Below are 19,139 nucleotides of genomic sequence, written 5' to 3'. Positions count from 1 at the left end.
TCTATAACTGCTTGTTTATGCTGTCGTGTCCGTACCCGCTCAATTTTCTGCACCGCGACCTCTCGCCCGTTGGACAGGAATGGTCGGCATCCACGATGCCGGAAGTTTGTAGTAATCCTCTCTGTTGATGTTCTCAGGCTGCTTAATACAGGTAATTTCAGTCGCCTCTAGAATTTAGTGTTGCCGCGTCCGTGGTTATTTCGCACCACACGGGCCTCCTGGAACAAGATAGGCCACCCGCAGTCATGATGGCATTCCGCTATCGCTGATTTATTATATCTGTGCTAGTAGCACATGGTATTCATGTTCCGCTAGTCGTGTGCTAACTGGTCTCCCTGTTTCTCCTATGTAGGCAGCTCCGAACCCATAACGTAGTTCATATACAGGGTGTTACAAAAAGGTACGGCCAAACTTTCAGGAAACATTCCTCACACACAAATAAAGAAAAGATGTTATGTGGACATGTGTCCGGAAACGCTTAATTTCCATGTTAGAGCTCATTTTAGTTTCGTCAGTATGTACTGCACTTCCTCGATTCACCGCCAGTTGGCCCAATTGAAGGAAGGTAATGTTGACTTCGGTGCTTGTGTTGACATGCGACTCATTGTTCTACAGTACTAGCATCAAGCACATCAGTAGGTAGCATCAACAGGTTAGTGTTCATCACGAACGTGTTTTTGCAGTCAGTGCAATGTTTACAAATGCGGAGTTGGCAGATGCCCATTTGATTTATGGATTAGCACGGGGCAATAGCCGTGGCGCGGTACGTTTGTATCGAGACAGATTTCCAGAACGAAGGTGTCGGACGAGGCAATTCTTCGAGCAGTTGACGTTAACCCTAATATCAGCGTCAGAGAAGTTGCTGCTGTACAAGGTAACGTTGACCACGTCACTGTATGGAGAGAACCAGTTGTTTCCGTACCATGTACAGCGTGTGCAGGCACTATCAGCAGCTGATTGGCCTCCACGGGTACACTTCTACGAATGGTTCATCCAACAATGTGTCAATCCTCATTTCAGTGCAAATGTTCCCTTTACGGATGAGGCTTCATTCCAACGTGATCAAATTGTAAATTTTCACAATCAACATGTGTGGGCTGACGAGAATCCGCACGCAATTGTGCAATCACGTCATCAACACAGATTTTCTGTGAACGTTTGGGCAGGCATTGTTGGTGATGTCTTGATTGGGCCGCATGTTCTTCCACCTACGCTCAATGGAGCACGTTATCATGATTTCATGCGGGATACTCTACCTGTGCTGCTAGAACATGTGCCTTTACAAGTACGACAAAACATGTGGTTCATGCACGATGGAGCTCCTGCACATTTCAGTCGAAGTGTTCGTACGCTTCTCAACAACAGAGTCGGTGACCGATGGATTGGTAGAAGCGGACCAATTCCATGGCCTCCACGCTCTCCTGACCTCAACCCTCTTGACTTTCATTTATGGGGGCATTTGAAAGCTCTTGTCTACGCAATCCCGGTACCAAATGTAGAGACTCTTCGTGCTCGTATTGTGGACGGCTGTGATACAATACGCCATTCGCCAGGGCTGCATCAGCGCATCAGGGATTCCATGCGACGGAGGGTGGATGCATGTATCCTCGCTAACGGAGGACATTTTGAACATTTCCTGTACCAAAGTGTTTGAAGTCACGCTGCTACGTTCTGTTGCTGCGTGTTTCCATTCCATGATTAATGTGATTTGAAGAGAAGTAATAAAATGAGCTCTAACATGGAAATTAACGTTTCCGGGCACATGTCCACATAACATATTTTCTTTCGTTGTGTGTGAGGAATGTTTCCTGAAAGTTTGCCCGTACCTTTTTGTAACACCCTGTATTCCTGCAGCGTGCAGCTAGAAAGCATGCCCACCAGAAGCGAAGCGTTGAATTCTACACTGTCACCAATCACTGACAAGAAGGCTAGACCATGAATAGCGTCTTTCCTACCCTCTCCTCTTTCCTCATGACTAGCCTGTTGTATTCTAGGGCAAATAAAGTTTCACACCGATCATCTGCAGAGGCACCTTTTCTCCGCCAAAACCAGTCTTGTCCTGAGGAAGGCAGTTACAATACGGCCAAAACGTTAGTTTTACTGTCAATAAGTCAACTATTTAGACAAAGACTATTAGCACACCCAAAAGAATTTTAATCAGCAGAATGACTCTTATTTGTAAGCTAAGTAAATCGTCCCGCATAAAAGAGAGTTGGCCCTAGTATTTTCCACGGAATATGCACAAAAACTGAATTAAACTATAGCAGATGATGAAATGATGGCTCCAAGCTTCGAAGGCTTACAAATTTTGTTCGCAGCGTTTGATTTAATCCAAGTGCACTGTTGCTTTAATATGGGTGTGTTCGCGTGCACGTCTGTTACTGTGTCTGATAGGCATGTGAACGGAATATCTTTTTCTTTACGGAGGTTTTTGCTAGAGATGTTTAAGTTCACCTAACAGTATACCCTAATTTCTGTCTCTAGCTTTATCAAATGGTCTTAGGATCACGCAGTCACTACTTGCTTGTCTCCCGACGTCGCCAAACGTACACTACTGGCCATTAAAATTGCTAGACCACGGAGATGTGCTACAGACGCGAAATTTAACCGACAGGAAGAAGGTGCTATGATACGCAAATGATTAGCTTCTCAGGGCATTCACACAAGGCTGGCTCCGGTGGCGACACCTACAACGTGCTGACATGAGGTAAGTTTCCAACCTATTTCTCATACACAAACAGCAGTTGACCGGCGTTGCCTGCTGAAACGTTGTTGTGATGCCTCGTGTAAGGAGGAGAAATGCGTACCATCACGTTTCAGACTTTGATAAAGGTCGGATTGAAGCCTCTCGCGATTGCAGTTTATCGTATCGCGACATTGCTGCTCGCGTTGGTCGAGATCCAATGACTGTTAGCAGAATATGGAATCGGTGGGTTTAGGAGGGTAACATGGAACGCCGTGCTGGATCCCAACGGCCTCTATCACTAGCAGTCGAGATGACAGGCATCTTATCCGTATGGCTGTAACGGATCGTGCAAACACGTATCTATCCCTGAGTCAACAGATGGGGACGTTTGCAAGACAATAACCATCTGCACGAACAGTTCGACGACGTTTGCAGCAGCATGGACTATCAGCTCGGAGACCATGGCTGCGGTTACCCTTGACGCTGCATCCCAGACAGGAGCGCCTACGACGGTGTACTCAACAACGAACCTGTGTGCACGAATGGCAAAACGTCATTTTTTTCGGATGAATCCAGGTTCTGTTTACAGCATCATGATGGTCGGATCCGTGTTTGGCGACATCGCGTGAACGCACATTGGAAGCGTGTATTCGTCATAGCCATACTGGCGTGTCACCCGGCCTGATGGTATGGGGTTACGACCCGTGGCTCTACCCTTCATTCGATCCGTGCGAAACCTTGCATTTCAGCAGGATAATGCACGACCGCATGTTGCAGATCCTGTACGAGCCATTCTGGATACAGAAAATGTTCGACTGCTGTCCTGGCGAGCACATTCTCCAGATCTCTCACCAATTGAAAACGTCCGGTCAATGGTGTCCGAGCAACTGGCTCGTCACTATACGCCAGTCACTACTCTTGATGAACTGTGGTATCGTTTTGGAGCTGCATGGGCAGCTGTACCTTTACACGCCATCCAAGCTCTGTTTGGCTCAATGCCCAGGCGTATCAAGGCCAGACTACGCCTGTTCTGCGTACTGATTTCTCAGGATCTATGCACCCAAATTGCGTGAAAATGTAATCACATGTCAGTTCTAGTATATTTGTCCAATGAATACCCGTTTATCATCTGCATTTCTTCTTGGTGCATCAATTTTAATGGCCAGTAGTGTAATTGCTGCTGACATTGTTTACAAAGCCGTCAGCGGGAAGAGTTCCCCATGTCCACGGCTCCGCCAAATGCTGGTATGCTATCCGTTCGCAGATCACTTTGACTCTCCAGTGCTTCATCTCTCCTGAGATCCTTGCCCTTAGAAGTTGATGTGACTTAGTAGTTGGCAAAGCTTACAATAGCATCGGTCGATGCAGCGGCTGTCGCGTTCCACATCAAAGCCATGGGACGAGAAGTAAATAGACAATCGCGACCGAGGCGACGTATCGTGCCTCAAAACATTAAAGATGAATACATTAGTTGAGCAAGCGCAAGTTGTGCGACGTGGAACACGACGCCATGGAGAGGGGATTTAGAATATTTATTCTCAAGAAGATAATGTGATAGGCACGAAACAGATACACTATGTGATCAAAAGTATCCGGACTCCTGGCTGAAATTGACTTACAAGTTCCTGGCGTCCTCCATCGATAATGCTGGAATTCTATACAGTGTTGGCCCACCCTTAGCCTTAATGGCAGCTTCCACTCTCGCTGGCGTACGTTCAATCAGGTGCTGGAAGGTTTCTTGGGGAATGGCAGCCCATTCTTCACGGAGTGCTGCACTGAGGAGAGGCATCGATGCCGGTCGTTGAGGCCTGGCACGAAGTCGACATTCCAAAATATCTCAGAAGTGTTCTATAGGATTCAGGTCAGGACTCTGTGCAGGCCAGTCCATTACAGGGATGTTATTGTCGTGTAACCACTCCGCCACAGGCCGTGCATTATGAAAAGGTGCTCGATCGTGTTGGAAGATGAAATCGCCATCCCCGAATTGCTCTTCAACAGTGGGTAGCAAGAAGGTGCTTAAAATATCGATGTAGGCCTGTGCCGTGATAGTGCCAAGAAAAAGAATTAGGGTGCAAGCTCGCTCAATGAAAAACACGACCACACCGTAACACACTGCCTCCGAATTTTACTGTTGGCGCTACACACGCTGGCAGATGACGTTCACAGGGCATTGGCCATACCAACACACTGCCATCGGGTCTCCACATTGTGTACCGTGATTCGCCACGCCATACAATGTTTTTTCTCTGTTCAATCGTCCAATGTTGACGCTCCTTACACCAAGCCAGGCGTAGTCTGGCATTTACCGACGCGATGTATGACTTACGAGCAGCCGCTCGACCATGAAATCCACGGAATGGCCGAGCGGTTCTAGGCGCTACAGTCTGGAACCGCACGATCGCTGCGGTCGCAGGTTCGAATCCTGCCTCGGGCATGGATGTGTGTGATGTCCTTAGGTTAGTTAGGTTTAAGTAGTTCTAAGTTCTAGGGGACTGATGACCACAGCAGTTAAGTCCCATAGTGCTCAGAGCCATGTGAACCATTTTTTGAAATCCAATTTTTCTCACCTCCCGCCTAACTGTCATAGTAGTTGCAATGGATCCTGACGCAGTGTGGATTTCCTGTGTGATGGTCAGGGCAGATGTCTGCCTATTACACATTACGACTCTCTTCAAATTTCGGCGGTCTCTGTCAGTGTTTCCACTTCATCATCACATCGGAAACAGTGGATATAGGGATGTTTAGGAGTAAGCAAATCTTGCGTACAGACGTATGACACAATTGACAACCAATGACCTGACCACATTCGAAGTCCATGAGTTCCGCGGAGCGTCCGCAGCTCGTGGTCGTGCGGTAGCGTTCTCGCTTCCCATGCCCGGGTTCCCGGGTTCGATTCCCGGCGGGGTCAGGGATTTTCTCTGGCCTCGTGATGACTGGGTGTTGTGTGCTGTCCTTAGGTTAGTTAGGTTTAAGTAGTTCTAAGTTCTAGGGGATTGATGACCATAGATGTTGGGTCCCATAGTGCTCAGTTCCGCGGAGCGCCCCATTCTGCTCTCTCACGATGTCTGATGACTACTGAAATCGCTGATACGAAGTGCTTGGCAGTAGGTGGCAAAGCAATGCACCTAATATGACAAAAGTACGTTTTTGGGGGTGTCCGGATACTTTTTATCACATAGTCTATTTCTTTAATAACCAATGGATAAAGGTGCTGCTAAGTAGGATAACCTCCGATATTCTGAGCTATACACGAAAATACCGGCTCTGCGAAATTTCCACAGCTTTTACTCAAGAAATGGGCTAAGCTACAAGACTGATACAGAAGCTCACAGAAAAAATTTGTTCTACATGGAGGGTTCGATTTTCAAAGGTGCCAGATTCACCTTTGGACCATGTATGGAATACTCCATATGCACTTATCAGCGAGAACATGATGACCACCTGCCTAATAGCCGGTGTGCCCATCTTCGGCACAGATAACACTGGCGACGCGTTGTGGTACGGAAACCTTGATAAGTCTCTGGAGGGAGTTGGCACCACATTTGCATACATAAGTCACCTAATTCCCGTAAATTCCCGGGAGGGTGGCGATGATCTCTGACACCAAGTTCAATCGCATCCCAGATGGATTCGATCAGGTTCATATCTGGCCAGACCGCACGGGATTAGCCGAGCGGTCTAGGGCGCTGCAGTCATGGACTGTGCGGCTGGTCCCGGCGAGGTTCGAGTCCTCCCTCGGGCAGCTTAGGGACTGATGACCTTAGCAGTTAAGTCCCATAAGATTTCACACACATTTGAACATTTTTGAAGATCTGGCCAGCGAACCACTTCATCACACTTATGGCTTGTGACATAGTGCATAATTTTGTTGAAAAATACCACTGTCATCGAGAAACATGATCGTGATGAAGGGGTGTATGTGGTGTGTAGCCAGTGTACGATACTCCTTGGCCACATGGTGCCTTGCACGAGCTACACTGGTCCCACGGGTACCCTTGTGGAAGAACATAATGGACCCGCCGTCAGACTGTCACCGCCTGCCGCACAGGTGTCAAGGAGCTGTTCCAAATGGTTCAAATGGCTCTGAGCACTATGGGACTTAACATCTGAGGCCATCAGTCCCCTAGAACTTAGAACTACTTAAACCTAACCAACCTAAGGACATCACACACATCCATGCCCGAGGCAGGATTCGAACCTGCGACCGTAGCGGTCGCGCGGTTCCAGACTGAAGCGCTTAGAACCGCTCGGCCACACCGGGAGCTGTTCCCATGCAAGACGACGGATTCGCGGCCTCCCATCGCCTTGATGAAGAAGGTATCGGGTTTGATCAGAACGCCCTTTCACTGCGCAAACGTCCAGTGCTGATAGTCACGTGCCCACTTCTGTCGTAATTGCCGATGCCATGATATTAACATTGGCAAATACACGGGTCGTCGGCTGCAGAGCCCATCATAAACAGTGTTCGGTGCACTGTGTGTTCAGACACACTTGTAGTTTGCCCAGCATTAATGTCTGACGTTAGTTCCGGGCCACAGCTCGCCACCTGTCCTGTTTTACCAGTCTACCCAGCCGAAGACGTCAGTCATCTGTAATGAGGGATGGTCGCACAACCTCACGACGTCTGGACTCCGTTTCATCTTGGTTTCACCTTGGTTTGCTGAAGACACTCACCACAGCAGTCCCCGAAAACCCTACAAGTCATGAAGTTTTCGAAATGCTCATGCCGAGCCTGTGGGATAGCACAATCTGGTGTCGGCCAAACTCAGATAGATCGCGCCCCTTCCCTATTCTCCACACGCACAACACTCCCACAGACACTACATGCGCCGTGCATGTGTCTGACTAGCAGTTCAGGTGACGCTACTCTGGACGGTTTTATATCGATAGTAGGTCGGTAGTCATAATGTGCCGGTTGATCAGTGTAGTTACAAATAGGAAAAACAGCGTTAGCATTAGACGTGTAGCGTGCAATTAGGCAGCCAATTGCCCGTGTAGCTGAAAGATGCGTATTAAGCGTTACACTGCTAGAAAAGTCTGGCAAAGGCTCAGTGTTCATTTGCCATTCAAAAACCGAAAGGTCGAATTTATATTCAGAAAGAGGCAGGAAAAGTATGGAACGCTCAAATTATTTCAGTCTTAGTACCAAACTGCTAAAACGATCACCCTGTTCAGTTGCGGACTGCGTATCTAACGGCTTGCAAGGGGAACACGAATCTGTTTTTCAATGTTTCATACTATTATTGACAAAATTTCAAAATTTAAAATGTTGTCATAATCTTCTCATTAAAAGTCGTAATCTTACGTCAAATGTTTAACATATTAATAGAAGTATTACAGTTAAAGACTTTGTACGTGCCTTGAGGCATCATAACTGTCAGCCTTTATTTTGCCCAGAAAATGTTCATCTAGTATTTGTGAATGAGAGCACTTAGCGACTTCCAACAAACTTTACGCATGGTTTCAGAGCTTTTCGAAAAATTTTTTCTCGCTGACAGCCCCCACAAAATAATGAAACGAAAGGATTTGATCACTTACCATATTTTCGGTGGCCATGTAGTAATACTTCTGCATCAGGCAAGACATTTTAATCTATTACTTCTTTACTACTAACTCTGTTCTCAAGAGATTTTTCAGACAGTATCGACATGTACCACTGGACTGCCTACAAAACTATGTCATTGTACGACACAGAGTTCAGATTTATGATACCTTTATCATCGACATTCGTGAAAACCACATCTTCAACCAGAAATGATTTGGATGCTTAACGTAAAATATTAAAACTTTCACTCGTATGAAAAGTAAGCAGACCTCTGAAGCTGTTGTAGGAGTTCGATTCCTCTAAGAATTGGAGGTAGGTGTTACTGATTATATCCTTTTCTGATAAAACTTCGTATCAGAACGAAAAGGAGAATACTCCCGCTTCTTCTAGTTCGCTAGGAAGTAGCTAATAGGTCTGACTTGCCAATAATCATTTACTTTGTGAGATAGATCTCTCGAAGATAAACTGCAGACATCATTTAAGGAATACCAATTCATCTCAAGCATTCCACAGATATAATGTCATAAGGCAAATACTTTGTTGTCCTCAGACCCACGCAATATCATGCAGAGCTAAGTAGCGCAAAATTGGTTTCGAATATCGCAAAGAATAAGGCTCACAGTCAACGTAAGGCACACATTTATTCTCGAAACTAAAAAAGAATAGAAACTATAGGTATTTTTGCTGCTGTTGCTGGAGAATAGTGATAGGCCAGGATAAAAGGTGTAGCCCTCACTGAAAATGTAAAAAAAAAAAAAAATATTTTTTTGCTTAAAATCTTGTCTGGGATATTTATTGTACACTTCAAGTTGTGATACTTAAGAGAGTAGCGCTCATTGAAAATTTCAAAAAACCGATTTTTTTTACTTAAAATCTTGTCTAGGATTCTTCATCCCAAGTTCGCCAGAAACTCAGTTGCCGAGTCGATTTGTGAAAACGCATCTCCGAAAACTATTCACTGCGGGGAAAAATAGTGGATTTTGTAACCAGTGTGGCAACATTTAATTTCAGAGTCGGCCTAACAGGTATTATGGAAATCATGAATGTATTTGAACCCGAGTTGGGACAATTACTACTCCTGCACAAAAGCTTACGAAAGGTGCATCGAGCGAACAGAGCAACGGATGACAGGAGCTGCCAAAGAGGCCCGCAGGGCCACCATGCTCACGAAGAAGATGGAGGGGGGCCTGCTTTTGGATCTGGAAGTTTTTATGTGTGGTTCAGGGGTCGCTGTTAGAGGTATGTTTAAGTTAACTATAAAAAATGAAACCTAAAACTTTAAACGTGTGTTTCTCGCAACGGTATTTTTCAAATTGGCGGGAAACGTAACTTGAGAACGTTAAATAAGATTCTGATTGGAATTTGTTGCCGGAATTCTAAACTGGATTCTCTATCAGCGTACTTAGCCGTTTTGCAATATCGTCAAGGATCTGTTTCTGTGCACACTTTTGTTTCGGTCTTTAGGTGGAAGAAAATGAAATTTGCTACTTTGTCGAAAAATGATATTTTGCTGCCACGTCTGTGTACAAACTATACGGGGTGACTCTTTCACAGAAACAGATAGCAACCAGCCACTATTAATAATGTTATTTATTTGCGTAAATAGCGCCGTAACCGGTTTCGGACTGACAGATTCATTTTCCGACAATTTCTCGTATCAAGATGCACATTAGTTGAGGTTTTCAGACAATTTCTCACATCAAGATGCACATTACTTGAGGTTTAAATAAGTTTTTGGCTTTTTATTCTCCATTATAGTGAAAGATTCTTGATATCGTGGTGCCCTATAGTAAAAAATCGATGTTAGAAACAACCTATTTAAAGGTAGCTATCACTCATGCCGATCGAATACAATACAAACAAATATTTAAGACTAAGTAGTTGTAGTTGTGTTTTACACGTAATTTTGTTGGAATGTTGGCCTGTAGATTATCTGCAGCAAGTAATAAGATTTCTATACAATCACTCTGCGCAAAGCTTTACGTTAGGCTACCATGAGTGGCAGGCGTGTTGTGTGGGAGTAGTATCGGCCAGCTGAATCGGAAAATTTTTTGGAAGTTTGTGATGAGGTGCTACGGGACGAAACTGCTGACGTCATCGGTCCCTAAGCTTACATACTACTTAATCTAACTTAAACTAACTTACGCTAAGGACAACACACACACCCATGCCCGAGGGAGAACTCGAACCTCCGATGGGGCAGCCGCGTGCACTGTGACAAGGCGTCAGACCGCGCAGCTACCCCGAGCGGCAGACCAGCTGCATCAACCTGAGCAGCATGGTGGCCTGTACACCAGGGGCAAATAAATGATTTTCAAGCGCCTGCATAAGAGGCACGTTATGAAAGTAGTACTGGCTTGCTTTATTGAACTTAATTAGGGGCAAAATGTGTTGAGTAGCATGGCTGGGAACGGTAGGAGATGGATAGAGATTGGGATTGACAGAGCTAGGGGAGGAGGAAATGGACACATGTCAAGGTGAGCTGCGGACCTGAATATTATAAAACAAATCTGATGTAAACTTGGAAGACAAACTGCCAATAACCATAAAGTCCTTTTTCAGAAATGGGATACATTACAACATACATCTTTTAGTAGTTCAAAGTGAGCGTCGCAGAAAAGAATAAGCATCGTCCAAAGGAAATCTTTTATCGCTGTCGAAGAAATTTGCAGACATTGTTATTTTTTCTTGCGTGTCTCTTCATTTTTATAACTTAAATAATTGCTTGTTTGGAGAACTGTATGCCAAACAACATGTCATTAAATTTTACTGTGTCCTGCAGTATTTCAGACAGGTTTTCATATAATATGCTCTCATTTCTCGATTGTGGGTAACTCTTGCAAAATAATGTATTTTAGTGATCTAAGGTGACTACAAACGTATTTGTTATAGATAATAATCACATTGCATTTTTATGTTGTTCAGCATTTTTTATCGAACTTCACTTACATACACTCCTGGAAATGGAAAAAAGAACACATTGACACCGGTGTGTCAGACCCACCATACTTGCTCCGGACACTGCGAGAGGGCTGTACAAGCAATGATCACACGCACGGCACAGCGGACACACCAGGAACCGCGGTGTTGGCCGTCGAATGGCGCTAGCTGCGCAGCATTTGTGCACCGCCGCCGTCAGTGTCAGCCAGTTTGCCGTGGCATACGGAGCTCCATCGCAGTCTTTAACACTGGTAGCATGCCGCGACAGCGTGGACGTGAACCGTATGTGCAGTTGACGGACTTTGAGCGAGGGCGTATAGTGGGCATGCGGGAGGCCGGGTGGACGTACCGCCGAATTGCTCAACACGTGGGGCGTGAGGTCTCCACAGTACATCGATGTTGTCGCCAGTGGTCGGCGGAAGGTGCACGTGCCCGTCGACCTGGGACCGGACCGCAGCGACGCACGGATGCACGCCAAGACCGTAGGATCCTACGCAGTGCCGTAGGGGACCGCACCGCCACTTCCCAGCAAATTAGGGACACTGTTGCTCCTGGGGTATCGGCGAGGACCATTCGCAACCGTCTCCATGAAGCTGGGCTACGGTCCCGCACACCGTTAGGCCGTCTTCCGCTCACGCCCCAACATCGTGCAGCCCGCCTCCAGTGGTGTCGCGACAGGCGTGAATGGAGGGACGAATGGAGACGTGTCGTCTTCAGCGATGAGAGTCGCTTCTGCCTTGGTGCCAATGATGGTCGTATGCGTGTTTGGCGCCGTGCAGGTGAGCGCCACAATCAGGACTGCATACGACCGAGGCACACAGGGCCAACACCCGGCATCATGGTGTGGGGAGCGATCTCCTACACTGGCCGTACACCACTGGTGATCGTCGAGGGGACACTGAATAGTGCACGGTACATCCAAACCGTCATCGAACCCATCGTTCTACCATTCCTAGACCGGCAAGGGAACTTGCTGTTCCAACAGGACAACGCACGTCCGCATGTATCCCGTGCCACCCAACGTGCTCTAGAAGGTGTAAGTCAACTACCCTGGCCAGCAAGATCTCCGGATCTGTCCCCCATTGAGCATGTTTGGGACTGGATGAAGCGTCGTCTCACGCGGTCTGCACGTCCAGCACGAACGTTGGTCCAGCTGAGGCGCCAGGTGGAAATGGCATGGCAAGCCGTTCCACAGGACTACATCCAACATCTCTACGATCGTCTCCATGGGAGAATAGCAGCCTGCATTGCTGCGAAAGGTGGATATACACTGTACTAGTGCCGACATTTTGCATGCTCTGTTGCCTGTGTCTATGTGCCTGTGGTTCTGTCAGTGTGATCATGTGATGTATCTGACCCCAGGAATGTGTCAATAAAGTTTCCCCTTCCTGGGACATTGAATTCACGGTGTTCTTATTTCAATTTCCAGGAGTGTATTATTATGAGTATTTAATCTACTTGCATCACCTATGCATTAATTTTATCCACAATGGCTATTGTTGGTGCTATGCCTGCTTTACATTCGTAAAATATGGAAGAAAGAATATAAGCCTTCAGCCGAAAATGTGGTTTTATTTGTATAAAATTTCACGTTTTTGACTGAAGGTTGGTATTCCATCTTTTATATTATAATTATGATTTTTTTCAAATGATTTATTTTGTTTTTAACTGCACTCACCTTGGTGATGTGCGTTATTCGTTGTTTGTCAGTCTTATTGAAAAATATTTTGATTGTATAGTATCTTATTAATTTGTTCTCGACAGAGCATAACTGCATGTGTGCATGCATGGATTTGTGTGTGTGTGTGTGTGTGTGTGTGTGTGTGTGCGCGCGCGCGCGTTGGATGGGTGTTCTGACCCACTAAGTGGACTTGGACATTTCTTAATGTACCACAAGGTTGCTCTGTACCCTGTTATGAAGAGATTACCATTTATCATGGATAACCGACAGACCACATTTGTTCCATGATCATAAATCAGTGATGACTTTTTGTCTTCTTGAATTCTTTAGTATCCTAAGACATTGTGTAGTAGCTCAACATGAAGGAAGAAAATATTCGTTGTACTGAAACATGCAATATGGACAATCCATGGGGTCAAAAAAAAATGGTTCAAATGGCTCTGAGCACTATGGGACTCAACTGCTGAGGTTATTAGTCCCCTAGAACTTAGAACTAGTTAAACCTAACTAACCTAAGGACATCACAAACATCCATGCCCGAGGCAGGATTCGAACCTGCGACCGTAGCGGTCTTGCGGTTCCAGACTGCAGCGCCTTTAACCGCACGGCCACTTCGGCCGGCCCATGGGGTCATTATCGAATAATGTTAGCTTATAGGCAACAGTGTATAGAGATAACAGCTTCACAGTACATGATATTCCATTATGCCGTTTGTTGTCAACTAGCTGCCACCGTTCAGAAAGCAATAATTACATTGATGAATGTTCTATAACGAAAAATAACGGTATACATCACCCACTACTCACTCTCAGTATGACTCAGAGAGGAGCGGAATCACACACTTAGAAATATGTAACCATTTACCATTTCCTATAGAACGACAAACATAGAATGAAAAGTTTATAATAATCAGTTACAATCTTACCTGTGTAACGTCACCGGTTTTTCTAGTTGGTAGTTGATAGATTAGTATTGATCGGCCATGGCTAAAACTCGGCGAAGTCGGTAGAGCGATGATACTGTTATAAGGTAAATATGACGTTACAAAAAACAGTGCTGAACTGAACTCTCGACGTGTGCGTGATATTTACTTCACCAATTGTGACCACTATTACGCTAATTGTCGTAATTAACTCGTTTATATTCGATGGTTTAACAGTTGCTATAAAAATATTAATGATAAGTTCAATTTAGTTCCACCGACACCAACCTCCCCATAGTTTGGTTGTAATATCGAATCTCTAATAAGTCGTAACATTGAGATTGCTTCCTAACGTAAAAGAGTTTCTATACAGGGTGTTACAAAAATGTACGGGCAAACTTTCAGGAAAAATTCCTCACACACAAAGAAAGAAAATATGTTATGTGGACATGTGTCCGGAAACGCTTACTTTTCATGTTAGAGTTCATTTTATTACTTCTCTTCAAATCACATTAATCATGGAATGGAAACACACAGCAGAGGAACGTACCAGCGTGACTTAAAACACTTTGTTACAGGAAATGTTCAAAATGTCCTCTGTTAGCGAGGATACATGCATCCACCCTCCGTCGCATGGAATCCCTGATGCGCTGATGCAGCCCTGGAGAATGGCGTATTGTATCACAGCCGTCCACAATACGAGCACGAAGAGTCTCTACATTTGGTACCGGGGTTGCGTAGACAAGAGCTTTCAAATGCCCCCATAAATGAAAGTCAAGAGGGTTGAGGTCAGGAGAGCGTGGAGGCCATGGAACTGGTCCGCCTCTACCAATCCATCGGTCACCGAATCTGTTGTTGAGAAGCGTACGAACACTTCGACTGAAATGTGCAGGAGCTCTCCATCGTGCATGAACGAACCACATGTTGTGTCGTACTGGTAAAGGCACATGTTCTAGCAGCACAGGTAGAGTGTCCCGTATGAAATCATGATAACGTGCTCCATTGAGCGTAGGTGGAAGAAAATGCCGCCCAATCAAGACATCACCAACAATGCCTGCCCAAACGTTCACAGAAAATCTGTGTTGATGACGTGATTGCACAATTGCGTGCGGATTCTCGTCAGCCCACACATGTTGATTGTGAAAATTTACAATTTGGTCACGTTGGAATGAAGCCTCATCCGTAAAGAGAACATTTGCACTGAAATGAGGATTGACACATTGTTGGATGAAACATTCGCAGAAGTGTACCAGTGGAGGCCAATCAGCTGCTGATAGTGCCTGCACACGCTGTACATGGTACGGAAACAACTGGTTCTCTCCATACAGTGACGTGGTCAACGTTACCTTGTACAGCAGCAACTTCTCTGACGCTGATATTAGGGTTAACGTCAACTGCACGAAGAATTGCCTCGTCCATTGCAGGTGTCCTCGTCGTTCTAGGTGTTCCCCATTCCATAGGCTGGAATGTTCCGTGCTCCCGAAGATGCCCATCAATTGCTCCGAACGTCTTCCTGTCTGGACACCTTCGTTCTGGAAATCTGTCTCGATACAAACGTACCGCGCCACGGCTATTGCCCCGTGCTAATCCATAAATCAAATGGGCATCTGCCAACTCCGCATTTGTAAACATTGCACTGACTGCAAAAACACGTTCGTGATGAACACTAACCTGTTGATGCTACCTACTGATGTGCTTGATGCTAGTACTGTAGAACAATGAGTCGCATGTCAACTCAAGTACCGAAGTCAACATTACCTTCCTTCAATTGGGCCAACTGGCGGTGAATAGAGGAAGTGCAGTACATACTGACGAAACTAAAATGAGCTCTAACATGGAAATTAAGCGTTTCCGGACACATGTCCACATAACATCTTTTCTTTATTTGTGTGTGAGGAATGTTTCCTGAAAGTTTGGCCGTACCTTTTTGTAACACGCTGTATATGCGCCGAGCGCTTCAGTCAAATATTATCGCAGCACGCAAAAGATCACAATTATGTCACTAAACAATTTTGTAATTTGGAACCACAAATGCGTAAATTGACACGAAATTGTGGTTTATTTCACAATAACAATCACTTTCTAACAAGGCATTGAGGAAGAAGCCTTCCCAGGTGGCGGGAGCGGGGGGGGGGGGGGGGTTGGGAAGGGGAATTTATAAATTATCTGCTTTAAAAATTTTGGCAAGGTCCAGAGACCATTTGCAATTACGAATGAAGTTAACTGTCTATCACTGTTCAATGCCTAACTATAGTTGAGTTCGAGTTATATAATTAAATAGTTCACTTCAATAAAAGAAATTATTCAGGTAGTGAAGGGAGACGAAAATTTAATAGTCATGGGTGACTGGAATTCGTCAGTAGGAAAAGGGAGAGAAGGAAACATAGTAGGTGAATATGGATTGGGTGGAAGAAATGAAAGAGGAAGCCGCCTTGTAGAATTTTGCACAGAGCATAACTTAATCATAGCTAACACTTGGTTCAAGAATCATAAAAGAAGGTTGTATACATGGAAGAATCCTGGAGATACTAATAGGTATCAGATAGATTATATAATGGTAAGACAGAGATTTAGGAACCAGGTTTTAAATTGTAAGACATTTCCAGGGGCAGATGTGGATTCTGACCACAATCTATTGGTTATGAACTGCAGATTGAAACTGAAGAAACTGCAAAAAGGTGGGAATTTAAGGAGATGGGACCTGGATAAACTGAAAGAACCAGAGGTTGTACAGAGTTTCAGGGAGAGCATAAGGGAACAATTGACAGGAATGGGGGAAAGAAATACAGTAGAAGAAGAATGGGTAGCTCTGAGGGATGAAGTAGTGAAGGCAGCAGAGGATCAAGTAGGTAAAAAGACGAGGGCTCATAGAAATCCTTGGGTAACAGAAGAAATATTGAATTTAATTGATGAAAGGAGAAAATATAAAAATGCAGTAAATGAAGCAGGCAAAAGGGAATACAAACGTCTCAAAAATGAGATCGACAGAAAGTGCAAAATGGCTAAGCAGGGATGGCTAGAGGACAAATGTAAGGATGTAGAGGCTTGTCTCACTAGGGGTAAGATAGATACTGCCTACAGGAAAATTAAAGAGACCTTTGGAGAGAAGAGAACCACTTGTATGAATATCAAGAGCTCAGATCGCAACCCAGTTCTAAGCAAAGAAGGGAATGCAGAAAGTTGGAAGGAGTATATAGAGGGTTTATACAAGGGCGATGTACTTGAGGACAGTATTATGGAAATGGAAGAGGATGTAGATGAAGATGAAATGGGAGATAAGATACTGCGTGAAGAGTTTGACAGAGCACTGAAAGACCTGAGTCGAGACAAGGCCCCGGGAGTAGACAACATTCCATTAGAACTACTGATGGCCTTGGGAGAGCCAGTCATGACAAAACTCTACCATCTGGTGAGCAAGATGTATGAGACAGGCGAAATACCCACAGACTTGAAGAATAATATAATAATTCCAATCCCAAAGAAAGCAGGTGTTGACAGATGTGAAAATTACCGAACTATCAGTTTAATAAATCACAGCTGCAAAATACTGACACGAATTCTTTACAGACGAATGGAAAAACTGGTAGAAGCGGACCTCGGGGAAGATCAGTTTGGATTCCGTAGAAATGTTGGAACACGTGAGGCAATACTAACCTTACGACTTATCTTGGAAGAAAGATTAAGAAAAGGCAAACCTACGTTTCTAGCATTTGTAGACTTAGAGAAAACTTTTGACAACGTTAACTGGAATACTCTCTTTCAAATTCTGAAGGTGGCAGGGGTAAAATACAGGGAGCGAAAGGCTATTTACAATTTGTACAGAAACCAGATGGCAGTTATAAGAGTCGAGGGGCATGAAAGGGAAGCAGTGGTTGGGAAGGGAGTGAGACAGGGTTGTAGCCTCTCCCCGATGTTATTCAATCTGTATATTGAACAAGCAGTAAAGGAAACAAAAAAAAATTCGGAGTAGGTATTAAAATTCATGGAGAAGAAGTAAAAACTTTGAGGTTCGCCGATGACTTTGTAATTCTGTCAGAGACAGCAGAGGTCTTGGAAGAGCAGTTGAACGGAATGGACAGTGTCTTGAAAGGAGGATTTAAGATGAACATCAACAAAAACAAAACGAAGATAATGGAATGTAGTCAAATTAAATCGGGTGATGCTAAGGCGATTAGATTAGGAAATGAGACACTTAAAGTAGTAAAGGAGTTTTGCTATTTAGGGAGTAAAATAACTGATGATGGTCGAAGTAGAGAGGATATAAAATGTAGACTGGCAATGGCAAGGAAAGCGTTTCTGAAGAAGAGAAATTTGTTAACATCGAGTATAGATTTAAGTGTCAGGAAGTCGTTTCTGAAAGTATTTGTATGGAGTGTGGCCATGTATGGAAGTGAAACATGGACAATAACCAGTTTGGACAAGAGGAGAATAGAAGCTTTCGAAATGTGGTGCTACAGAAGAATGCTGAAGATAAGGTGGGTAGATCACGTAACTAATGAGGAGGTATTGAATAGGATTGGGGAGAAGAGAATTTGTGGCACAACTTGACTAGAAGAAGGGATCGGTTGGTAGGACATGTTTTGAGGCATCAAGGGATCACAAATTTGGCATTGGAGGGCAGCGTGGAGGGTAAAAATCGTAGAGGGAGACCAAGAGATCAATACTCTAAGCAGATTCAGAAGGATGTAGGTTGCAGTAGGTACTGGGAGATGAAGAAGCTTGCACAGGATAGAGTAGCATGGAGAGCTGCATCAAACCAGTCTAAGGACTGAAGACCACAACAACAACAGTTCACTTCAGTCTAATAAAAGGTAGTCCTGTATCTGAATTCTAAACGATGTTAGAGTTGAAGTCAGTGCCTCGTTTCACTGCGTCATAGTAGATCGCAATTAGCAATCCTCGAAAAACAATCTAACCGCGACTACACACACGAGTAATCAAACAAGTCTGACCAGCTTCGGCTAACTTCAAAATGGTTCAAATGGCTCTGAGCACTATGGGACTTAACATCTGAGGTCATCAGTCCCCTAGAACTTAGTACTACTTAAACCTAACTAACCTAAGGACATCATACACATCCATGCCCGAGGCAGGATTCGAACTTTCGACCATAGCAGTCTCACTGTTCCAGAGTTAAATGCCTAGAACCGCTTGGCCACTCTGGCCGGCTCATCATTAGTGTTCTGCCAAAAGGCAGGTTTTCACTTGGTAGTTCTCCAGGCTGTCTGGTGTTCTGCCATCCTCTTCAGGTCCACATAATTTCCTCTCCCCTTTATGTCATCTATCATCTTGTATCTCCTTCTTCTCAGTCTTCTCCCACAAGCCAGTCCTTCCAAAGCATCTGCTAGCAAGCGCTCCATTCTCA

The sequence above is a fragment of the Schistocerca nitens genome, chromosome 5, assembly GCF_023898315.1.
Source record: "Schistocerca nitens isolate TAMUIC-IGC-003100 chromosome 5, iqSchNite1.1, whole genome shotgun sequence".
Classification (NCBI taxonomy): Eukaryota; Metazoa; Arthropoda; class Insecta; order Orthoptera; family Acrididae; genus Schistocerca; species Schistocerca nitens.
Note: the sequence above shows the minus strand (reverse complement) of the source record.